This window comes from Corvus moneduloides, chromosome 3 (genome assembly GCF_009650955.1).
Source record: "Corvus moneduloides isolate bCorMon1 chromosome 3, bCorMon1.pri, whole genome shotgun sequence".
NCBI lineage: Eukaryota > Metazoa > Chordata > Aves > Passeriformes > Corvidae > Corvus > Corvus moneduloides.
The window spans coordinates 19,068,474-19,095,513 of NC_045478.1; positions in this window are offsets into that span (position 1 = coordinate 19,068,474).

The following is a 27,040-nucleotide window of genomic DNA, read 5'->3' on the forward strand; positions in this document are numbered from 1 at the left end:
CTAAAAAATTTGCAGGGTTTTATTTAAATGAACATGAAAATCCACAGTCTTACAATTAATATCACCCAAGTTCTTTGAATCAAAGATCTGAAAAAAATTAAGTTTTATCAAGACAGGATGCAAATTGACATTTCATTTTTAAGTGTCAGTTTAAAGTAAAAATTTTGTAAAATTTTTACTTTGTGCTTCCTTCTCTCTAAATTAACATTTTCTGATGCAGGTTTCCTATAAATTTCTATCATAATAAGAACTAAATGAAGTTTGGGGATCTTTCCTGATGGACAGGAAATAGAATACTGCTTCACACCAAGCAGAGGCCAGGGAACAAACTGACGATGCCGGCCTATGGTGGTTGGTGGGTTTAACTTCAGTTAGAAGTCAAAACTCACCCTTTCACTTACTATCCAGCTCTACAGCTAAATGAAACAGATTATGAACAAAAGCTTGTAACTGCCAGTTCAGAGCACAAATGAAAGGATGGCATCTGGAGACTGCAGTGCTGGGAGGCACCTGTTGCTTAGTCCTCAACTACAGCAGTAACAGCAGCAGCTTCTATTTAAAAGTGGGGAAAACCACTTGGGAGAGTCACCTGTTACCTGTCAAGAGTGAGCAGCATCAACGGGAACTGTCCAAGTACAGACTATAAGCACCCGCAGAGAGAATACATTCTCATCTTCCTCCTTATTAGGGAATTAATTCCATCATGCCTCTAGCCAACTACACTGGTCAGATAGCAAGGAACAGAAACAGAAAATCTCCCTCTTCATGGTCCATTTGCCAGCAGGAAAAAAGTGTGTTTTCTTTTCGCTGTTGTCAGAGAGACAACCTCAGCAGGTTCAAGTCAGTCAGATTGATCAGTCAGGAATGACCAGCCTTGTACCTTGAACTGTCAGCAATTTTTACCTGAAAGACACGTGTAAGTGACCACTTTCACCAATATTACTCCCTACAAGGAGGCAGAGAGCCTAAGGGCAGGGTTATCCTAAGTAGCTGTAACTTTGGCATTCTCAGCGTCAGATGGACATTGTGTTAGTTCATATGTAGCTACACAAGCCACTTGATAAGTTGTGGGAATTTGAATGGCACAACAGAAAGGGAGCAGAAACCAGAGCTGAAGCTATTTTTTCACTGAAAGAGACTATACAGCATAGATTTAATAGATAATACTAATTCTTTTGTTAACTCTTTATTCACACATATTTCTTCTCTTTTTGCTAGTTTTACTTTGCTTAGCTCTATAGAATTAAGATTTGCTTAAGGAAAATATACTGGCTTTGAAAATATTTTTATGTGAATACCAGAGATAAAACACAGAAAACTAAGTCTTAGCATGCATTTGTATATGCACAGGGACACTGTGGCCACCTCTGGTCAGTGAAGAAGAGAAAAAGAGAGATATGATCTTTGTTCATTAGCATGAATGACATCCAGAGGATGGCTTGGGAATTTAGAGTGGAGGCACTAACAGAAACACTTTTCTAGTCTAAAGTTCAGTAGAAGAAATGTGTGCTTATGGGGCAGCAAGTCTTTGCCAACCCAAAAGTCTGAATCACAGATATCAGGATCTCTTACTTGATGTCTTCATAGACTTTTAGTTTGATTAATAATTTAGAGCACACCTAGAGGTCTCTGGCAGTCATGAGCCTCCAGAGCTGTAAGTATAAAACTGCTCCTTTTTCAGGTAAACAGATAAGAACTTGAGTTACAAAGCTGGACACATGAATTATATTTACACTTGAAAATTAAGCACATCTGGGATCATGCCTGGGACAATCATGGTATTACCCAGCTGAATTTACAGCTTCTAAAGCCAGATAATTCCTTGGTCACAAATTACCATCACTGAGCAGTTACAATTTGAATTTCTCCTTCAATGCAAACTTCCAAATGGGAACAGTTCTGTGCCAATTCCCACACTACATGCAGGAACAGGTCCTGGCTGACATAGTCTGAAACCGTGGTCAGTGACTTCTCAACCAGCTGATCAAACTCAACTGCTCAAGTACATTCCCTCACACTGTTGAAGCTACTGGTACAGATATAGCCAGAGGGGGACACATGTATCACTTGATCAGTGGTTGCAATTACTCCATCTTCTGCTGGGCCAGCCTGAAATATTTCTTTTTTTCACCCTTCTGCAGTGGTAGTATTGACTTATTCCCTGCCCACTTCTGGAATGTGCAAGGCAGATCACTGAGACTCCACAGATCTCATGTACAAGAAATTGCCCTGCAGTGTTTTAAAAGTTCTCTGGTTTTTATATCCTGCCCTTCTACACCCCTTTTTTCCTCTCCACCTCCTGTCAGTGAACTATGAACCAACAAGAAGAGGCAGAAGCTGAGACACTCTGCCAGAACAACATCTTCAACAGGAGCTGCTCAAGAGTGAACTGCTGGCTGAGCTAGAGATGAGAAAAGGAGTATAGGCTGAGCAAGGTAATCCAGGAACCCCAGAGATATATCTTACATGTGGGCTGAGCTCCCACTTCTTCCAGTTCTTCCTCAGCACCCAAGAAGAATTCTGTATGATGCTGACATATTTTTCTCTCTAGTCATCAGATGTAGCAATCATTTTTTTTTCCACTGTGCAGGGCTGTATTTTCATAGCAGTTTTTGCCATGATTTGTTACTTCAGTGAGAGCAATAAAAGTATCTTTCCTAACAGAATGACATATGCATGCATTTCTCGTAAAGTGAATTAATGACTTTGTTTATGGCTACTGTTTTTAAGCTCTCCAGTCACAAATATACTATTTTTATAATTTCCTCACCTCTGTTTACCTATGTATTATAATAGCTTTAGTCATCACATCCAGTCATCAGAGAGAAAAAGAAGAAAAGGAGCATTGCCTGTCAAGTTTTGACAAAATAAAATTATTTATTGCAAAAGTGCTTCCAATAATTTCATTCTTTTTCTCAATAATGGCAAATGTATCATGTCAATGTTCTACACCCTGCTAAAATAACAATGGATGATACAACCCATAAAGTGGAAAAAGAAACATTAGGGGTTAGATAATATTAATTCAGACATAAGCACACATAAAAATGTCCTGGTATTCTGCAGTTTCGCAAATCATTAGCTTGCTGGAATAAGGACTGTGCCTTTGCTTTGTTTTTCACACAGCATAATGGCACACTGACACTGATGGAGGCTTCCAGGCAGTCCCAAAATGTAAATAAAATCACAATTAAAATTATGATGGCAATGTCTTTCGCTTTTTGAGTATACAGCTGAAATGAGCTCTATTCTTTACCTAACAAAGGATAACAACAGTTTGTTTGATGTAACATTTTTTATGATCACTGCCCAGGATCTTGGTGTTTCTGGTGGTAGAAATGAAGTCTTTATCGTTTAAACAATATCAAAGACATAAATGCAACATTAGCATATATCACAAAAGGAAGGAGGTTAGGATGGCCCCTTGAATTTGTAAACAAATTAAGGCATATACAGGGTAGTTAGTGCCCAAGTATTCTTCAGAGACTTAGGATTCAACTGAAAGCTTTGTGACTCTGCTATCAGCTGTGGTGACTGCTTCTACTGAAACCACCAAGGCTTGTTCAGCACAGTTCAAAAGCTCTGGTTCAATTAATGCTCCTGCCAGACTACTGCAGTGCACAGCAGGCCCAGGATCAGAGATAGAAGCCCCGATATCTTGGTATGAAATACCCTAAGGAGGGGAAAAGCACAAACCATAGAATCCTAGAATAGCTTGGGTTGGAAGGAGCCTTTAAAGGCCATCTAGTCCAAGGGGCCTGGAATGGGCAAGGACATCTTCAAACAAATCTGTTGGCTTAGAGCTCTGTCCACCCTCATCTGGAATGTTTCCAGGGATGGGGCATCTACCACCTCTCTGGGCTACCTGTGCCAGTGTCTCATCACCTTCGTGTAAGAAACCCCTTCCTCACATTTAATCTAAATCAACCATCCTTTAATTTAAACTATTACTCCTTGTCCTGTAACAACAGACCCGGCAAAAAACTCTGTTGCCATTTTTCTTATAGGTCTCCTTTAGGTACTGGAAGGGTGCTATAAAGTCTCCCCAGAGCCTCCTCTTGTCCAGGCAGAATAATTACAACTCTCAGCTTTTCCTCATACAAGGGGTTTTCCAGCACTGTGATCACCTTCATGGGAGTGCAAAAAGAGGACAATCACTGTGAGTGTCAACAAGAACCTACAAAGGCTCACTGCAGGTTGAAGGTCTACCCACAAAGCAGTTAGCACATTGAGGCTGTACTGCTTAATACCATAACATTGCATGAGAGAAAAACACTTCCTGCAAACACTAAACCTCCCAAGCCCTGGTCTACAATGAGCTCTGTCTCATAATCAGCTGGCTGTTCAGTGGAAGTACACAAAATCTGAGGCACGAACTTATTATACAACGAAGAATCTATGTCAAAAACAATATTTAATGGAGGCATGAATGTGTTGACACATAATGAAAGAGTCAAGTCCAACTGAAGCTTTCCCAGTATAGGATTTGCAATATTTCTCTCTGATGTCAAATAAATACAAGATCCTGCTGCATTCTTTTAGTCAGTATTAGACTCTCACAGACAGATTTTCTCTCTGACCATCAAAATTTGTAGGAATTTATTGTCTCTGAACCATACCATCCCATTTGCTTGAAATTAGCCATTGAGTAAGGAAGCAGAGGCAAAGGGACAGATGTGGAGACACTACAATCCCATACATTTTGTTTCCCAAGAAAATGAGGCTAACAATCATAATTGTTATGAAAATCGTTTGGGGTTTTCGGTGTAGATAATTGCCTTTTCCTGGTGTATATCTTTCCATCATTATTGTTTAATGTAAATCACTCTCTTATCTACCCAGCATGATTTATTGACAGGATGTTTAAAAGGGAAAAGTAAAAGCCTGAGTCACTATGCAATGGATAAAATTTATTTCAAATAATTTTAAGTGTATTGATTTTGCTTTTGAAATTGAAAAACATAATTTAGGAAGGCATGTATATTAATTTGAATTTAGAGATAAGAAATATGTCTCATAATTCCCTGCCCCTACAAAATAAATTATAACCATGAATTTCTGAGATGTATTGTTTTATATGATGAATTGTTCCACCAGCCATCTACTTAGGAAATCTTATGAAAGCCTCCTAACAAAGAGTAACATACAGATTTAATAGGATAGTAAACTTTACAGGGCAAGAAAATTAAAAAATTACAAGACAGTTATAATCTGACATTACTTTTCTGTAACATGGTTCACCACACAGAATCTGTCTTTGCAGCCTGGTTAACAATCTCCATTCATTTCACCACACAAAATAAAACTAAACATGTAAAGAGCAGTCTAATAAAAAAAGCTGGGGAAAAAAAGTTTCTTTTAAGCTGGAAGAGCTCGTAGTTTTCAGAACTGATTGATTTCCCAAAAGTTCCCATAATTAAAGGGAAAGCAAACAGTCATGTAGATTACTTAAAAGGTCATTACTTTTGAGGGTTGATTAACATAAATTATAAATATAAATGATATTAATATAAAGTATAAAGAGTTCTCTTTTCCACAAATCATAAACATCTTTCAAAAGCAAATGGGGTGAAACCTAAAGCTGGACATACAACTACTCATAGTAATAATGGTTCCCAAAAAGTTCAATGAAGATGTGTCTACATCTAGCCAAAGTAGCAAGCAATAAAGTCAAGCACAGAAAATTCTCCTCTGCATTCTTGCTAAGAGAATGATGTAAAACTGCTTTAAGCAAAGGGTATTTTGTTTGTGCAAATTAGTGAGGAATGGTAGACCAGGTATTAAAGCAATTTAGCTAAACATTCTTATACTCAGCAGTACTTTCTTATTAATGCCTTTTCCATGACAGAAGGTTGTTCCAGTGCTAATATCTCATGTTCTTTGAAAGATACTTAGGGTTGATGACCCTAGAAGTCTGAGTTTACCCTTACAGATATGAGTGAGGCAGACGGATTGATACTACTGCATACATTCAGTGGAGTGCAGGTCAGGCAAAAAGTCTTTTCTCAGATGTTCAACTAAAAATTGGCAGTAAATTGGTTACTCTCGCACTTTACGATTTTCCAGAATAACACAAAAATTCTTCAAGACTCTGACAGGTTTGGTCGTTGTTGTGGTTTTGGTTTTTTTTCTTCAGCAGCATTATGGTCAGCCCTAATGTATACTGTTTGTTTTGCCTATGACTGAGCAAGACATCTTGTTATAAGTGTGCAGTGATAAATCTGTCCCTAATCTCAAACTGACAGGGTTATCAGTCACAAAGTACCCCATATTCGAACTGAGTTGAAACAAAATACACATCACTGAGCAAGACCTCTTGTATGTTGCACTTTACTGGTTTTACCATTCTTGAGATTATTTGACCATTTATTGAATTCAGTGTAATAAATTAAAATATCTCTGGTTTCCCTACTTTTTCTGTATACCAGTATCTTCTGTTTAACTAGGCAATTGGTGACTTATATGCTTATTGTCTCTCTTCACTAATTTAATCTTATTAGAATGTGACCTTCTTGACAGCTCTGAGGAATACATCCATTTATCACTTGTAATGTGAAAAACGTTCCCGCTTTCTATCCCTACCTTTTGTTAATAGGTCTCCAAGTTCATACGAAATTGCTGTCCAATATGTTTTGTGTCATTGGCAAGCTGTTAAATGAGAAACTTTCTCACTGAATTTTGTGAGAATAAAGAAGACAATTACCTCTAATCTTTTCTGTCAAGTTTCTGCTTCAAAATATCTCCAGCCCCTGAGGACGGATAGTTTCCTGTTAATGCTTTCAATCAACTGGACACATCTCTTTCATTCCTAGGCTCTACAATGCACTGGACTTTCAAAATGAAACTTCTGGTTCAGTTCTAACCCATCCTTAGCTTCAGTGATAACCGCATGCCAGCATTTCAAATACAGATAGTATAATGGGGAAAGATGAGGCTACATTAAAAACCATTGCCTTAATTACAGTCCATAGATTCAGATTAAAAACTGCAAACATTAAGAAATCATAGAAGTAAGGACCCCCAGAAGCATTCATATTCCTCAAATACAAAACCAGGATTTTTGCTAAATAAATTTAAAGAAAGACCTCATAGTTGCTACACTGAAATACATAAGACAGGTAGTTCTGTGAATGAAGAACGCCCACTACAGTCGAGGTCACTATCTTTCTCTACTTGAGTAGATGCTCAAGGAATAATTTCCTCTGATACTGAATGCAAAGTAAAATGCAAATTAATTACCTACTGATTTGATCTTTGAATTAAGTTGTGATGATACGGCTGAGATTTCTGGGCTTAAACTATGTTGGAACCCTGCGTTCAGAGAATTTCAGTCTTTCAGTGCTGACAGGCAGTAATCCTCAAAAGCCCCTGCATTTGACCTGAGGCCTTGGGAAAGGCTTCCCAAATTGTGTGGTAGCACTGAGATTGTTGCTGTGTAATTAAAAAAGAAGTTTGTTGTATCACTGGGTGGAATATGTAGAGATGCAGAAAACTTAGGTTTCTGGGATATAGTAATATACATGTAACAAGATGGAGGATTTGGGGTGTAGGTTAATTCTTCTTCTTTCTTCTTCCTTCTTCTTCACAAGCCTGGGTGATCTGGTATTGGTTCAAAAAACCCGCAGTGCAGAACATGAATTATTATAAGTAAAATAAATAAGTAAGTAAAAATAAATTAGTTGGAACTCCATAATTGGGTAATTTGGGCTTTAAAAGACATTGGAAGGTAGAACTCTGGGGCCATTTTCACCTTGTTAACTTAGAGGCACATTCTGTGCAGCTGTACTATAGATAAGAAATAATAAACATCTGAGTCCAAAGAAAAACTCCGCGTCTGTTGTGTTTCAATCCAAACTCTGAGTAAAAGAACCAAATGACAGGCAGAGAAAGAAAAGAACAAACCAGAAAATTTAATAACACTAAACTTATCCTACAAGAGGAATCCAGATAAAGCAATGATTTGCACCTATTCACTTCAAAGTTAATGCTAAAGTTAGACTTAGACACACTGTGGATAAAAATACAAATTTGTGATGTCTAATGAGATAAAATCTAAAATGCCCTATAATTAACAAGATTAACAAGATTCAGGACATCACACAGGCAACTGTGTTGGGTTGACCCTGAGTTGATGGACAGTCTTTAAGACCAATTACGCTTCTCACAATTTACATATTTAAACCACTCAGAAAGGCGGGACTTCCTCTTTTGGTTGGAGCTCGCCTGCTGGAAGGTGGGGGGGCTCCGAGCCTCCCGGCCCCGCTGGGCCGGGCCGGGGCCACTGCCCCTTTCCCCCTTTCTCAGCACCACGGCACGGACCCTGGGTCGCTGGGGGGAACTGTCCCAGAGCCGCAGGCAGCTAAAACCAGCCATGGACTGCTCACAGCTAAACCCATCCAGCGCGGCTTCTGGGGACAGGCGGGTCCCTCTCCTCTCCATGCGGAGCCAGCGGGAGCTGGCAGAGCCTCCTGTCTGCAGCCAGCACACTTCGTGCCGAACTGAAGAGGACACCGTGCAGCCAGCAGCACAGAGGGAGCGAGGCTTTCCCCACCGTAAAGCCCGAACAAGAACACCCTTCAACATGGCGGTTTCAGAGTCAGAGAGAAAGAGAAGTGAGTCACGTGGGACGGAGCTGAGCATGGCGACGGGAGAAAAGAGGGCGGTGCCGCGATTCTGGCGCGCAGCTTAAAAGAAACCTTCTTGCATGCCGTGGTAAGAAACTGTAATACCACAAACTGTTTGTCTCTTTAATCCATTTGAAGAACATGGGGGGATGGAGTATCCTCGTGTGCCTATGAAGTTTGTGAAGAGTGCCTATGCCAGGCTATATAGAAGTAGTAAGAGGCTGTTAGAGACTTGTGGCGAAGAAAAGCCTCTGTGTGCAGGCCAAAATAACTTATCCTTAAAAAGATGAATAACCCCATGTGATGGCCCATGTTTTGTAGTATGAAAGAACTGTGAAATTCTTCATGGGAGAGATGTTCTACACACAGCAGACTGTTTGTTTCCGGGCGGGTCTGCTATTGGTGGCAGTTTGGGAACCACGTGCAACTGAAGGAAAACTTTTTCTTCCTTAAGCATAAGAGAAAGACTTTTCAAGAACTGCAACACTGACTAACATCCCATGTTCTGTTATCCCTTGTGTGAGCTGGATAAAAGGAGAGAAGTGCTGGAAAGGGGGGGGGGAATTTACTTTAATTTTGTTTTGTTGTTTTCTCTTTACTTTTAATTCTGTTAGTAATAAAGCTCTTTCATTGTACTGCAACTGTTTAAGGTTTGTGCCTGCTTTGCTTTTCTCCTAATTCTTATCTCACAGAAGAAAAATAAGTAAATAATGGATATTTTGAATCAAAACCACTACATTTAATTGGTGTTTCTGCCTGGTTTCAAACTCAACCCGCTACAACAACTCAGTCTAATTCTATTCTTAGAAATACTCTTCTTTCATCTTCCTGCCAGCTGATCAATCATAGCAACAAGGGCCAGACCAGAGCCATTCTTAATTAAGAATCTATAGAAAAAAAATCAGCAACCCTAGAAAACGGAGAAATAGAAATGCCACTCCCAAGATGATGGATAATCCTTTCCATAGAAACTGCTAGAATTTATAAAAACAAGAAGATTTTTAGTTATTAAAAGAGTACTAATTTTTTTTTTTTTTTAAATCATGGAAGTAAATGCTTCAACAAATAACATAGTACCTTGCCTTACAATACCTTTAGCAGTTGTCTATCTTACTGGCATGATTCTATCTTACTTTCTTCCCTAGCAGCAGTATCTTAATCACAATAGCTTGTTAGACAATTTAATCAGCTACCAGTAAGATGGTAAATCAACAAATAATATTATCACTCTTTGCTGTTCTGGCTCCATGCAGTCTTCAGAATTACTTACATGAAGAGATAGGTGCTCACAGACCAAGTGGTTTAGCTTTATTGACAGGTTTGGCTCTCTTCTAGAAGAGTTCTTTTACATAATCTTTCTACACACACTCTGCTTGTCCCCACTCAAAAAAAAAAAAAAGATCTTAAGCTATTTCATCAATAGCTGCAGTAAATTAGGAGTAAACTTACATGAACTACAATATTTTAGCAATCTACTTGCCTCACCACAAGAACTTTCCCTCATTTAATTTGTTTGTGATACAGACACTTCTAGAGTGTGCCTTACTTCATCTTAAAGAATTCCCATAGAATGAAACCTTCACCCTAAAACAAAACACAAAAAAAGGATTAGAGAACTGTGAGCTGAAGTATACCTAGTGGACTACAAAGGAAACCTACCATAACTTTATTTTTATTGCCTTAGATGAAGTTTAGTACTAGATGAGAGGAATCCCAACCCAGCTGTCACCAGAGTGCTCACTTTCCAGTAGCCTACCAAAATCAGAATCCCTGTTGCAAATATTTCTGCCTTCTCACTAAAAAAACAAGCCCATTTACTACTAGAATTTCTGCTTGAGGGAGATTCCATTTCATTCCCATGAACACCATAAGAAAGCTTTCAAACACTGATAACCCCAAGCACACATGAGATTTGGATTTCATTTACCTGCATATTCATAGGTATGAAGAGAAACAGACTAATCTCTTGCAAATGTAAGGCTCTTCTTGTAAAAAAGCTCTTTGAAGAGATATGACTTCAGCTGTATTCAAGTTCTGCACACACACAGAAAGCTCCTTATGCCCTTCTGCTGTTTTTTCTTTTAAAATTTATTCTGCTTTCAACAGTTCATGGTTTTTCACTATGGTCAAGATTCTTTCAAAGGTCTTCTTGTGAATTCATTATAGTATAAAGTATATTTTTCAAACCCTACATGCCATTTCCTTCAGCGCCACTGTCCAGCTGTGTTTTCTTCCCAGAATCTTCTTTCATTCAATAAACATGAAGTAGTTAGCAAGACATTCCTTGTTACAAGGATTAGCAAGAACAGACCCACGGATTTAGAAAAACAAACAAGCAAGCAAACAAACAAAAACCAAACTGAACCGAAAGAGAAACACCAAAGCAAAGGGTTTCAAATTAAATAATTTCTGAAACATTCAAACCTATCAGAAAAATCAATTTACAGTTCTTTGGCACTTTATGTCACCAGGCCTAAGTATTTCATTCTGGAGAAATAACCCAAGCAGTGTATATATTCATAACAAGGCATCTATAGTCTGTGTACCATGTGGCATCTCCAGTTTACAGGAGCTGCCATTCTTTCCTCCAGAGAGATTCAATCTCTTCTAACATTCTATTCTGTAAGTCACACTCCTAAAAGACCACCTCTCCACACTGACATTCACTTAAAAACAGTAGGAGAAGTCCAATCTCTGTACAAAAATATGAGTCTGCAGGTTTTGCCTGAACCTGTGCAAAGTTGCCATTCTTATTACCTTTTTTTGACAAAGATGTTACAAGAGTTATAGAGCATCCAAAGTCAAAACATTATAGCATCATTATGGGTTTTAGATGTAACTTCATTCACACATAAAAGAGATTGATAGATTCAGAAATATAACAGAACTTTCCTATTTTAATGAAAACTTCCTGATATTTCTAGAGGCATAATGAAACCAACCCAACACGGAAATAGAAAATTTACACTTCTCCATGCCTGAAGACGTATGTCAGGATCCTTCTGCATAAATTTTGGTGAAGGGGACCAGAACAAGCGAGTACTCCATGCACTATTTTTTTTAATTTCAAATTGGAGTCACTGACAGCTGGGAAATTTACTGCTGTCACTTTCCCTTGACCTACACTACTGCAATATGGTAATAAATACAATAATAAGTTTTTTAATCTTATTTTTTTAAGATAGAAACATAGATATATTTATATTCTAGTTGTTTAGGCATCATCTTCTGGATTTATGGATCTTAAACTCAAGGAACGTCCAAAACATTCTTAATCTATTCTCCTGCATACCAAAGACCTCAAAAGTTTTATCTGATATTCCTTTTAAAGAAAAGAAAAGAAAAGAAAAGAATAGAAAAGAAAAGAAGAGAAAAGAAAAGAAAAGAAAAGAAAAGAAAAGAAAAGAAAAGAAAAGAGAAAAGAAAGAAGAGAGGAGAAGAAGAGAAAAGAAAAGAAAAGAAAAGAAAAGAAAAGAAAAGAAAAGAAAAGAAAAGAAAAGAAAAGAAAAGAAAAGAAAAGAAAAGAAAAGAAAAGAAAAGAAAAGAAAAAAGAAAAGAAAAGAAAAGAAAAGAAAAGAAAAGAAAAGAAAAGAAAAGAAAAGAAAAGAAAAGAAAAGAAAAGAAAAGAAAAGAAAGAAGAGAGGAGAAGAAGAGAAGAGAAGAGAAGAGAAGAGAAGAGAAGAGAAGAGAAGAGAAGAGAAGAGAAGAGACAAGAGGATTCTAATTTTTAATGAAATTCATTGCTCTGAATGAAGCAGGAAATAAAATAACTGGTTCCTGTATTTATTTCATATATATACAAATGTATATAAATTACATATAACCTGACAACATGCCTTCAGTGACTTATATTCGCTAAACCTTTGGCTATCCACATATGATTCTGTATTAAAATATGACTACTGAATCATTCTTTTAAGCAAAGCTGCATGGCACTCAACATATTAATTCTGTCCATTTATTCAGGGTTTTTTTTTCCTTCACATCCCCCAGTATTCCTCAGAAATATCATACAAAACCTCTTCTGAGACTCAGCATCAAAGAACACCAGTCATAGAAAGTTCCAACTCCAATTTCCATTTTAAAAATCACAGGGAGTTCTTCTAATAGATTATTTATTTTGGAAGGATAGTTTTCTTTCTGAAATTCTTCTACCAAGATTTAGCAATCACTGAACTGAGGTAAAAATGACTACTTGGACCAGAGGGATTTGCTACCATGCACGTCAGTCTTGGTGACAATCTATACTATAAGCAGTTTTTGAGAAATTTCTCATGAAATGTCAGCCATGCGTGCCAAAGACTAATTTTCTTCTCCTTTTTTTGTGATTTGTGGCTCAATTTGCATGATCTTGCATTCAATCTATAGTGCAAGTTGTCAAATAGAAGCTGTAACTCAGAATTAGCACTCTGAAGAGCTCAGATTCATCGGAAAACCTGCAAAATCTATTTAAGGTGCCATTCTCATAAAAGCTGAAGTTTACCTCTCAAAATGAGCTCCACTAAATCCAGCAAAACTTAATTTTACATCTTTTAATACTGGTATTTCGTAATATACACCTAGACGGATGTTTGGCCTACTTATACTCAAGCATCTATTACTTATAAAGCAAAGTCTTACTTGTGTTAAAAATGTGGGGATTTTGTAAATATTACAGCATCCATGCCTGGGGAGACTGGGGGGAGGGGAGGGGAGTCAGAACTAAATGGTCCTTAAGGTCCCTTCCAACCAAGTCCACCTCCTGCTGATATGAACAGCAGCCTGTAAATTTATTTCTGATCAAGTCCAGTAATTAACTTTAGTAGTAAGTATGGGGTTTGATCAATTTTAAGAGCTTTTTCCAACCTCAGTGATTTACATTATGTTGAACCTAGACCAGGACCAATATTTTTTTTAATTTAAAAAGGTGAAATTTTTGTATTTTCTGTAAGACTATATCTTATTTAGGATTCCTCAAATTTCATACCATATAGTCTGACTTGAAATATATGATTTTTTTTCTAAAAATACTCTCTGTTTTTATGAAGGTCATCAAAGCACAACAAAGGATGAGTATGTCATCTTGGTTGGGTATGTGAATGTTATTGCTTTATTCTACGTAATTTAATCATCAAACTTATTCATCTCATGAGACCGTAATTTTCTTTCAAGTGCAATTATATTTCACAGCATGCCTGCTGATTAGGCAGAAACAGAAATAATTCATCCGAAAATTACAAAAAGAATTAATCATCACCAACATGTGAAGTAAAAATACGATATTCAGCAGCCAATAAATAATTAAATCCCTTCTTTCCAAATCCACCAAATCTTAATAGGAGGCATGTATATATGTGCCAATAAAGAAAAAAGATCATGTAACCACCCATTAGAGTTTTCCATTTTGAATTGTGCAAGAAAGATGGATAATTTATTGCTTGTTTCTTTACAAAGCACTATTTTAATAGATTAGGTAGAAGACAGCCCCTTGCAATATAAATATGTATTTTATTGCAAATTTTGTCTCAATCTGCAACACTAAAGTCCTAAAATGGAAAAATTAAAAGACATTATTAAAATATGAATTACTCTTCTTACATCCCATGTTACAGTCCCACAGAATACCAAAGTCCCAAACAATTCTTTAGAAAATTGTAGCCTGATCTTGTAAATACATGCACACATGTACATGTCTATTAGTTTCTGTTAGGTTACTCAAAAAGAGGCTCAAAAACCTTTGCAGAAGCCAGGCTTAAAGCTCTGTGTCTCCAAGTCATTAGGTCACTTAGATGCAGAAATTATTTCGCATGTCAAACAGTTTATAAATTAGAAAAGTCCACCAGGATATTCAAAGTCCCTGTAAGAGAGAGCAAGCAAAATGCCATCTACAAGACACTGAAGAGTTCATTTAGATTATGAACTAAAATGTCAGATTCCTAGAAGTTTGTCTTTCAGAACAATACGTAAACTGAGATGTCTTCAGGCATCTTGAGGTTCATCACAGCCTTGATTCTGTTGTTCTAGGTGAAGTCACATAACCAGCAGATACAACACAGAAGTAAGGATAATAATATACTCAGAAACAATTCATGACACAAGGTTACATTAAAATCTTGCAAGTGGTCACTAACAATGATGGAAATCAAGAATGTACATGTGCTGTTGAACTGAGGGCCTGTTCAGACTCTGGAGGAGATGATGGCAAAGGAACAGTGCAGCAGCAATAGAACTCCCCATCATAGGTTGCCAATACTTAAAAATAAATGAGATGTACAAAGGAACTATGTCAAGTAGCTAAAAATACTGTGGAGAACGACAGAAAAATGATAGAAGTACCAACTCAGAGGTAGTAATGGCTTTTTTACAAAAATACACAATATTTTCGTTGAACTCTGGAGACTTAATAAACCAGAACTCAGGAATAATGTGGAATGAGCCTGAAAGCACATGCTGGAAAAGGGGTAAGATTTTTATCAACAGCAGCAAACATATATCTTATACATATTTTACTTATATGTATAACCTATTTCCATCTGATCTATCCATTAAGCCCTGTGTAGTAAATAAATGTTTACATACATATCATATCTCTCAATTTCCTCATAAACAGATATTAGCTTAAGTTTTCCTTCTTGACAAAGTCCTTAAAAGCCCCAAAAGTAACAAAAATAGTAATTCCCAAGAACGAGTAAAGCAGTAAAGCAGTATAGGCTCATCTCACACTGATTAGATAGTATTAGCTAAAATTAATCCCAGTATTGGAAAAATCACACAGAGGGGATTAGCTAAATAAAAAAAACCAGCAAGTTATGTCTCAAAAGAAATAAAATAATATTTTTACTTATGAAGGAAATTTTAAGCTTTTGACTTTGTAAATAAATGTATAAATGTTCTTAAAATCATTATATGTTACAAGTTATAGTTTCCAGTGTAAAAATGTCATAAATCAGTCTAGACTTCTCTATGATTAAAAGTTACAGAACAATTTTAAAACAAAAGTGGTTTCTATTTACAGATCTACCAGCACACAACACTTTTGTACAAAATCTTTGTATTTACAAATGGTGTAAATAAATTTGAGACTGAATCAAGCATTTCAAATAACAAGAGATATTTTTACTGGAAATATGCATTATATTTACAAAAATGCAGTACAATTAATAACATTTTCTGTATCAATCATTATTTTTGTACTTCATTTCAATGCTTCATTAGCATTTTTAACAATAAAGTATCAAAATTTATTATAAATTTGCATATATAAGAAAAAGACAAGCAGCATCCACTGCTACAGTATGAATTAGAATATATGCAAAATATTAAAAGACTGATATAAATCTAATGTGATGTGGCTGTAGGTACTTGGAAACATATAAATCAGGCTATAATTCGGAAATTCACTTCAAATATATTTATTTCATCCCCAGCACCACGAGTCAAGCACAAGTTTTGCACTGTTAAGAAAGGGTCTTAAATATCACTAGTACTGGTTAGAGTAATAGAACTGGATCATACCCAATGGAAATGTCAGGGAAGATTAAGCCACATCCTGTAGATAAAAACACAATAGCCACAGAATCTATAGATTCAGAATGGTTTGTAAGGACTGTAAAAAAAAGTAATCTAAAATCTTTCAACAAGTAAAGGGCATGCAGATCTCACAAATTATTAAATAAAAAGCATGAAGTTCTGTCACATTTAGCACTACAAAAGATACTATTTAATTCATATCATCTGCTGCAGGTATCCAAAATAAAAACCTACCCTGTATGTAGCTATCACAACCCATATCGTAAAATGGGAACATGGAACTTTTCTACACTGTATAGCAAATGTGTGTAATACACAGTTATGAAAGAACTAATGCTCCATCCTCAAATTCCTTGCTGATTTAACCCTTTAGAAGTGAAGAAGTAGTAACACTGCTGCCTAAACTGGGCCTTATGAAAGTTAGCCTAAGCTACTTGGCACAGCTCCTTCTATACACAGAGGAGATACGCGGGAGTTTGTCAGATTGAATCAATCTCATGAGAGGTTTATCTCCTTATGTCTTTTACTAAAGTGTTCACAACAGAAATATGGTTTCTGCTATGAAAGTAATAGATACACCATGCAAAAAACAAATTTTCTGGATGACATTAAACTTTTCACTAGTGGTATTCGTGTTTGAAAAAGAAAATAGAAAGCATATGAAGGACTTTGACATTGGGAAAAGCGACACTGGGTCTGATTCTGATCTCATTAACAACTCCTGTAGATAAAGTCCAAATTGTAAGATTAAAACTTGTGTCTTATAAAAAGTTGCGCGATTCCTTAATATAGATTTGGAATTATTAATCAGTCTTTGTATCCCAGGCTTCTGTTGATTTCTCTGCATAACAAAACCTCTTAGAAAAGAATAAAACCATTTCTTCTGCACCCAGCACACTTCATAGCTACATTGCACCATAGCAAATGTACATTCCTGTTATTAATCTGACTTACACTATCCAGAAAGAAGTGGGAAGGAAAGTAGAAGTGCAATACATTTCAGCCATGTAACAAGAAAAAAGAATAAAAAAGGAATAATAGAATTTATTTGACTTTAATTGGGTTTTTTTCCTCCACCACGGAAGTGGCTATAAAATTAGACAGTATTTAAATAACATCAGAGCTAACTCAAACTTTCAAAATACTAAAAAGTCAACAGAAATGTCAAGGCAATCAGTCCCTTCATGAGCTTCACTGATCACTTAGCTATTTTTTCAGTATCTGTTGCATCCAAATGCCTATCTGACTTACTTAAATAATCATCAACAATTAGGAAGATAACCTATATTAAATCTGAAAGGGCATTCAAAACAAATTGCATTTTTTCCTGGTGTCTAAATGAGATATTTTTGTCAGTCTGAAAAATCATATGAAAGTATGACTTTCAGTTATTTTTTGATAATGAAAAGAGTTTTATTGTAACTAATTTAAATCATCAAAATACCCTTCATTGATATTAACTTACTTAATTTGTGAAATCAGCATAAACTACACCTAAAAAAAAAGCACCATAGACTTCTGCTTGTATAAGCCTTGCTACAATTGGGGTGTGTCTAATACAAATATTGTGACCAAGAAATACAGCATCCAACACTTCCTAGAACAGACAATACAAATTTGTTTCAAGTTAATTTTAAAACCCTCAACACTTTGAATTATCAGCCTGCTACCTGTGATCTTAGAACTATTGGATACGTTTTCAAAAATACTCATCTGCAAATGTAAAGAGGGATAAAGGGCTCTGTTGACCTGTCTGCACTTACTATTATTGTACAAAAAAATAGCTGGTAGGAGCACTCATGTACAAAATTCCCAATGCATTCTTTGTTTTATGTTTTTAATGGATTTGAATAAAGTCTACTACTTCCATACCAGAACTTAAATTGAACATATGGTGTTACTCATTTCTGTATGAAAGGAGCTATAAACTGAAGAAGTAGAACCTAAAACATTTCTCTTTCTCTATACCATTTAATCAGTCTGCAAGTTATACCACCCATTGTGTTACTTCCTTACATGAAAATAATTAAAATTACAGTGCTACAACTTCAACTAATTGCATTAATATGTAACAGCCTGAACCAGAGTCTCGAGCTACATCTATACTTCAAAAAGGGCATCCAGGAGGACTCAAGGCACTACAGGCTGTTCACTCTAAGCCCCTGGGATGGTTAAGCAGCAAACCCTCCAAGAAGGTATTTCAACAGACATGAAAGACATTTATTGTTTACACTAGAACTATGTTTGACCTCTTTTGAAGTCCCACAACCCATAATATTAATAGCAATGAAATAAGAATTTATTCAAGGTTTTACTGAACTTTTATCTTTGTATTAAAGATAACTAGAAATTCATTTATATATAAAGATACAGTTTAACTTTTTTTGTTATATTAAATTTTTAGTTATTAATATATTTTATTAAAAAAATGTGTGGCCCAAGAAGTATACATAAATATATTTCTTGATTGTTCAGCTTACTTAAAGTTGATTAAGCTTTAGACACCTTACCAGAAAGTAGAACAATTTAGTTATCGAAAGGGCCAGTGCTCACCAAAGTGTAAACTGTGCTCTTTGTGTACTGATTTAGACTGACTGCACCTGTGTGGATGAAATTAATCAGATTTATAATTGAACTGAATTATCCAAGGTAGTTTATCTTACAGTGACGTTTTAGCAGGCGGTGGTTTGTTAACATTGCTTTCTCAGATACAGTTTACAATCTGTTCATTAGAGTCAGAACATCAAGCAGGTGCACTTCATTTGCTTGGTTTGTCTGAAAATGTATTCTGATAGTTCAGCAACATGGTCATGAGACAAGTTCTGCCCAAGTGATATTATACATGCAACAAATGAAGATGAAAATCTCTTTGCAAGGGTGCCAGTTATCACCAGGAAGCAAATTACCTCACTGGAGGTAAGAGAAAAACATAGTCCAGCTTCTTGCTTGTACATGTCTGCAGTGTTTTATCCAAAATATTTTAGATTTTTTTTACTTGATAGAGCTTAAAGTGTTTCTTCAGAATATTTATTGTGCTTTTCTTACTAACCATAAGCTTTTTATTTTGTACAGCCTTCCACAGGTTCACTCTATACTAAATTGTATCTTTCACTATTCTTGTAATTGGAAGAAAAGATACAGAGGACCCTTAAAAAAGCTACCAATCCACACAGCTTGTACAGATTAGAAAACTAATTATATTCCTTGAAGAATAGGATAGACATATAGGGGATGATCCCTATGATAAACTAGGGGAAAGCTATTCCTTACTTCTTTCAAATTCCTTGCCATGTGATCCCAGATCTACTACAAAAACTTGAGGTAGAGCAGGGAATCACAAATGAAAAATGACCCCATTTGATCTGATTCAAGTGGCTGATGTGCAAGAGCATTATGGCCACAAGCCAGGCAAGATTGAAGTCCAGGAAGAGGAATCCTATCAATGCATATATAATAACTGCCCGTATATTGAGATCCCAGTTGGTTGTCATCGACAATTATTAACATTTTAATAGATATGGGAGGACAATGTCCAATATTAATGCAGCAGGATGCTGAGAACCTGAATGTATGGCCTGGATGACAGAGTTAACATCACTTGAGCAAATGGAGCAAGTATTACATGCCAAACTGCTAAGGTTAACTTTTGGCCCCTGGATGATAAGCAGATAAGCAGACTATTCACTTTGCAGTTAAAGATCACAATAAAAACAATTTGGGTTTCAATGTCCTGAAGAATCAAACCTGATGTCTGGTCAGCAGTGTGTGGTCCTTTGGTTAGAACATTTACCCTGTTCCTAAAAGATCACCTACTGCAATGAGCTTCCTTCATGTGTCACCTGCATGCCCGGAATATAGAGGAAATGTCTCAGCCTAGAATGGTCCAGTCATTATCACCAGCTACTAGTTTTCCCACTGGGTACTGATGGAGTCCTAAGAAGGCTGCAATCAAGAGGAACCTCGGGACCTCGGGATCTGGAGCACAAGCTGTGTTCTCTTCTGTCCTGCCAGTTGCAGGGAATGATGGGGCAAGAAATAGGAAAATCATTCAGATTAATACCTGGCTTTGAGACTGGTGTCACTAGCAGAATTTGGGGGGTTTGATCATCGGTCAGTGTCTATGATGCTGAGCCTGATGGCTACACACAGGGTCCATGTGTCTCAAAGGGACAAAAGATCTTAGCTCTGGACTTAGCAGGGCTCATTGAGAGAGCTTTAATCTAGATTTGAAAGGGGAGAGGGACATAGCCGGTCTTGACAGACATGAGGTGTGGGAAGGGGAGAACTATTGCGACCTCCCAAGTAGCAAAATGAGGCTTAAAGGGGGGACACCTCCAACAAGCACAAGTACCCAAAGGCATAACAAGAATGGACTGTGGGGCATCCCTTTGTACTCTCACTGGGATACTAACACAATCAAATACTTCTATAAAGTCTGTGTACACAGAAGCACACAGTATGGGGAACAAACAGGAGGAACTAGAGATCTGTGTGCAATCATAGGCCTTTGACCTCATTGCAATTACAGAGACATTGTGGGACAGCTCACATGACTGGAACGTTGTCATGAACAGCTGTAAGCTGTTTGGGAAAGACAGACTGGGAAAGCACAGTGGTGGAGTTTCCCTTTATGTGAGACAACAGTTGGAATGTATCAGGTTCTGTCTTGGTGTGGATGATGAGCAATGAGAGCTTATGAGTTAGGATAAAAGGGCAGAGTAGCAAGGCTGACACTGTTGTGGGTGTTTGCTACGGGCTCCTGGTCGGGAGCAGGGAGTGGATGAGGCTTTGTACAGGCAGCTCGGAGCAGCCTCATGGTCACAGGCCCTGGTTCTTGTGGGGGACTTCAACCACCCTGGCACTGCTGGAGAAGCAACAAGTGAAGCACAATCAGCCCAGGAGGATCCTGGAAAGCATTGATGGTAACTGTCTGACACGGATAGCAGAGGTTCCCACAAGGAATGGTGTGCTCCTCGACCTGTCACTAAAAAACCGGGAAGGCCGTGTTGGAAATGGGTCTGACATATACTAGCAAAGCTGACCTACTAACCGTAGTCTTAACCAACAGAGTTCCCTATTTTACCAGGTATTAAGCATACCAGGTATGCTTATTACCTGCTAAAAGTGAGAATATAATATATCTTTATTTTAATTGGTAATGCAGAGATAGTACAACTATAAAAATGATCCACATTTGATTATTGCTCATAAATCATCGACGGAAACTCTCACTAAGGGCCTCTTCCCACCAATGTTATCTACCTCATACAAGGTAAAATGAGAAAATCTGTCCCTGAGTTCAGACAGTGATGGTAAAAACAGAATTAAAGGATACCATAGTTTCAAAGTCACTCTAAAATACAGCAGTTCCTTTAACATGTCATTATTTTAGCTTCTGATTTCTAGATATTACTAGGAAAAGAATTTTTGTCTCAATACTAATTTCAGTATTTTTAATTTAATTTATGTTCTGATTGAAAAAGGAAAATCAAACTATTGGAAAAATTCATAGGGGTATAAAAAGGTTTGAATCCAAAATGACCCAATTCCTGATTGAAAAAGAAAAATGGTCAATTGAAACTCACTCTCCACACTAGAAAAGTGTGATTGTTAGTCACATTACATTTTCTCATACATTTTCCCCATTTTTCACATAAAATATTACCACTAAACCTACTTGTTGCTCTGCATATTACTGTTCATGAGTATGACATTGTATTTATCACCATATGCAATTTTCAAAATCTTTCTAGAGGCATTTCTTGCAGGCTTTCATACATGTTGGGAGCTTTAAAATTCCAAATATGTCAATACCCCCATACACAGCCTACAAAGTAAGAAAGAACTGTATCCCAAAGGCATTACTTACTAAGTATATGCTCATAACAATAGTCCAGGTTTACTTATGATGGATATGTAATAGCACTTTCTGTACTGTTTTTTTCTAGATGAACTTATGGTTATACTTAAATATGCATTTACTTACCCCAAATTTGCAGTACTTCTTTTAGCCTGCTGCCCAGAATTCTTCTGTTCAGAAAACAGTAGCTGTGTTTTTAATTAAAACTTTTCCTAAATATCCTCAGAGTATCCCCTTCAACCTATGCCAAAAAGTGTATAGCTGTTAATCCACTGAATATTTAATTGAAATCCCACTATCAGCATTTTCAACATTGGTTTCACTTGGAATTTTACACATTGAAAATGCATGAATAAGTAATATTTACTTTCACATATGCAACTACTGCAATCGCAAATCTTTTAAGTAACTCATACATTTTTTAAAGGATTTTAATTATTTCTATGCCATTCCTACCACTTTTTCTAAGAGTTACAGAAATACACCAAGTGAAGTGCCAGTAATGTATGTCTTGATATGCTGAATCATATCTGAAATTTTTGCTATAAATATGTGTGGTTGTATCTGCATTTGTGCATGAATATGCACACATACCACACAAATACAGAGTGCCAAATTCCATCTTCGGATTCAAGTTTGAGATCAAGACTGAAGATTTGCTGGAATCTATCTTGTAAGTACAAGGAAATACAATAAGTGGCTTTGCCTTTTCTCATGAGAGAAGATACAATCCCCGCAAGTTCAGCTTGTAGCAACAGTGGTAGGCATGGTGGTCTGCAGGGAAAGACATCAAATAGAAGATTGTCTTGGTGTCCAGTAGTCAGATCCCAGTCTGAGGGACCATTATGTTGTATTTCCTGCTACAGTGGGCATTTACTTAATCATGCAATGAGAACAAAATTTCAGTTAAAAGCACATAGAAGAGACTCATGACCAACTCCCACAACTCAGTGTCTTAGGATAACGTCATAAAGCCTGAATTTAAATCCATTCATACTGAGGGACAGGACTTGTAACACCCATCCTGCTCTTATCAGTTCAGATGACATACACCTGGAATTCAGGCTTTTGTGGATCACAGTCTGAGATTCCCTATTTTCCACATGCATTCTACAGGAAGTTTAAGTGACCATGCTGAGATTACAAATGTGACTGAATAACACCATGCTTAAAAAGTACATGCTATGATTATGACCATAAATCTTCTTTGTGAATCCTAATTTTTTCAAATCATTGAGCAAACGATTAAATTACCTCAGCATCAATTGGCACCAGCCCTCCCTAGATTTCAGTCTCAACATTCATTTGCTGCAGGTATAATCATGTTCACATAGTCAAAACAGTGACAGTGCTGTCTATAAAATTAGACCTGCTTCTTTTCCTCAATTCATTGACTTAAGTGTGCCTAGAATCAGTGTAGGCATTCTTTTAAGCGTAAGTAACACACAGACAAATGATTAATGACAGAGAAATTCTGACATAGCAGCTCTGCTTTTCAGATTAATCTTTATCTCATAAAACATATATGTGGTACAATTTTATTAAAATTACTAAAGTCAATTATAAAGCACACACTATTTTTGGTGAAGCCAAATTTTCTGCCAGGGAATTCATCACATGACCCTTAAGAAGTGCCTTTTCTCTTCCAATACTGTTAAGGAATTAGTCATGTCTAAGTCGAGTTAGTAAAAGACAAATTACTATTTAAGGTAGAATGAAAATAAATATATTCTGATAAAAGGACACACATAAATAGACTTATTTCAATTGCTTCCATAAGTATTCACAAGAAAATCTGTGGTTGTATTGCATTTTCATTTTTGGTTGCAAAAGGAAAAAGGAGTGTTGTTTGTATACACTAGTTAAGTCAAATGAATTTAAATTTTCAGTTGAAACTAATTTAGTGATGTTGGAATTTCATCAGTTACTACTGTAATAATGACAAAAAATTTGATTACTGAATCCTACAGGACTCCCATCATCATTTAATCATACCAATATCCTAGGTAAATGGTTCATTGAAATTTCTGCCACATCAGAACTAAGCAAAAAACCTCATGCAAGTCACACTTCCACCCATTAATCAAAACTACATTAAATGGTTTCATGTTCAGAATCAAATGCAAAATGCTTTACATTCTGCATGAAAAATCCAGCTTGCATTTAAAATATGCAAACATATTTTAAAAACAAGGAAATCTAACATCAGTCACAGTACTGCTGGTATGTGCTGTAATTTCTACTTGCACATTCTTAGATGGAACCTACATACATAAAAGCCAATCTAGTTCTTCCTTGAAGAGTTTGTATACTAGTCATTTAAACTTTCCTCATTCTAGTTTCATTCTAACTTTTATCATTAAATTAATCTTAACTTTCTTCCTTCATTTTAAATTGTATTCAGTGGTAATATACAAAGAATTAAATACTAGTTCTTTAACATATGAATCAAAATATCTACAAAATAAGTTATTTACATATGTATAATTAAACAAAAGATCTGATCTGAAGGACTTATTCAAGTCAAAACTCTGCTTCAGGCATAGGTATACACTTCAGCAAGGTTTTTGCTTAAATAAGAGCTGGAGGATCTGGCTTAAAGTAGTAAAATAATGAATTATGCTAATTTCATATTCACAAAGACATTCAGCTCTTATAAATAATTTAGCCGAATCAAAATTACTGTTGGTGTATGAAAGTGAATTAGAACAAGCATAGGGGACAAAAGTATCACAATTACAATACTAAAACCATTATAACCTTATTCCACTAAAGACTATCATTTATCTTATAAGATTATTGAGAAAATACTTATTTTAAAGAAACAAAGCATCATAATGTAATATTCAATCTTTTTAAAATTTAAATGAATTTAAACAAGCATCTTCAGCAATGAAAACACAGATAACACATTTTGTGCATTTTTATAAGATTTCAACAAAATCAATAGTTCTTGCTTGCTCCACTCCTGACACATAGGCTAAATATGTTGGGCCACATTCAGTTCATATCCTTTAACATGCAGTCATTGCAGCTGCATTTTGACTAAGAGAGGACAATAAGCCATAGGTTTTGATCCACTGTCCAAATGCTTAATTTCCCTTTGAATAGAGTAATAAACTCTTATCTATGAAAATACAGAAGTTTTACTTTTCAAAGTCAAATGCAAATGTGTTGGATTTGATAAAAAGGGTTTACACACAAACATTCATCAAACACGTTGAGTTAAAAAGGATAAGAAGAAAAGAAAAATTAACTAGAAGGCTTTGTTTGAGAAGAATGCTGCAATATTTAGAGAAAAGTACAGGAATTTTATTAATTAAATTAATAAAATATATATTTGGAAACTACTCAACTTAATACATTCCAAGAAAAATATCATTAAAAGAAAAGATGTACATCCTAGCAATGCAAAGTAGCTTTTCTGAAAGATTGATCTTACGCATATTGGTTCTCCAAGCAAAGAAAAATATTGATATAGCCCCATGGCTGTAATGAAGAAAAATTAGCATCATAATTGTTTATAACTAGTATACTACAAAAATGAGCACATTTTTACATAAATATTTATTGTGCCCTCATATACATACTTAACATTCTCTGCTTCTTGTTTTACTTGTTTCTATTTTTTCTTTTTTTGTCTAATATTTTGTTTTCCATTTCTGAATTCTCCTAATGTCTCCAGCTCTTTTTTCCATTTCTATATTCTGCATCTGCCTATCCCATGCTTCACCAAATGATACCAAATGATACTTTCCTCCTTTCTTATTCTTCTTCTCTTCCTATGATCCATCTTTTCCTACTTTACCATCAAGTGTAATATACTGCTGTCCAGCTTTGCAGTTCTATCTCGCAATAGATACTGTGGTAAAGATCATCTCAAAAAGAACCAGTGGCAAACTGGATGTATATAAAATGGCAGCACATAATCTCAGTTGACCTTACACAATGGGTAGTCGAGCAGAAGACATAAACAGATTGAAAACAGCTTCATATACACGAAAGACTAAAGTAGAAAACTAAACTATAAAAACTGATAAACCTGGTGCTGTTGTTAGTTGTAGTAGGCAACTATCTTCTAGACTTTGCTGTGGTTTTTAAAATTATGACCTGCAAAATCAATTATGAAGCAAGTGTACTTTAATGCTAAAGCCTGTGTGAACTTTCTAGTAAAATCTTCAGTGCTGATGTCATTTGATGAGCAGTATCTCTTCAGTGAATAAACAGACAACTTCACCTTTCTGTACTGTCAGTCTGGCACCTTTTACAAAGTTTGAGTCCCCTTTAAAATACAAAAATAAAGATTTCACTGTCAAAACAGGTTTGACCTGATAGATGAATTGAGTGAGAGATTTCAGAGATGAAGATAGTTCATTGCCCTTCAGCAATTTCTCTCATCTGGGGTGAAACTGAAAGACAGTAGTATATTTAATCAGATGGTTTTTTTAAAAAAAAGAAACATAAAAGTAATCTTTTATCTCAATCCCTTCCAAATGTAAATAAAATACTACTGTGTCCTGATTTGTACATTTTCCATTTTTCCCCCTATTTTAAAAGTATCTACTACTCTGACTTACATGTTTCAGCAGCTTATCAAGTATACTAACATTAAGGAGATCTTTTATATAAAATAAAATTGCTATTTTTTAGATATTTTAACCAACACGGATATAGTGCTATAAAATTATGCAATAGCTCTTTCTTTATTGTAACTGTTATAAAAATGCCGAAGATGTTAAAAAATCCATGCATATAAAAGCCCTATTAATTAAACTAAATATAAGAAAGAATTAATATAATAAATCAATTTAATGAATTAATGATTTAATGACTTAACATAATGATCATGAGCTAACAGTAGATGCAATCATAATTTTTCATATGTGGTCTCCACTATTGGCTTTTTAAACTATACATTGTTGCTGCGTGCCCCTGAGGTGCAGCCCGGCCCAAGGCTGCGCAGGTACGCCCTGACTTGCTTAAACCACGCGCTCTGAAACCTCCTTGGTTCCCGGCGAGGGTAAAAGTTGAAAAAAGCGCTGACTCT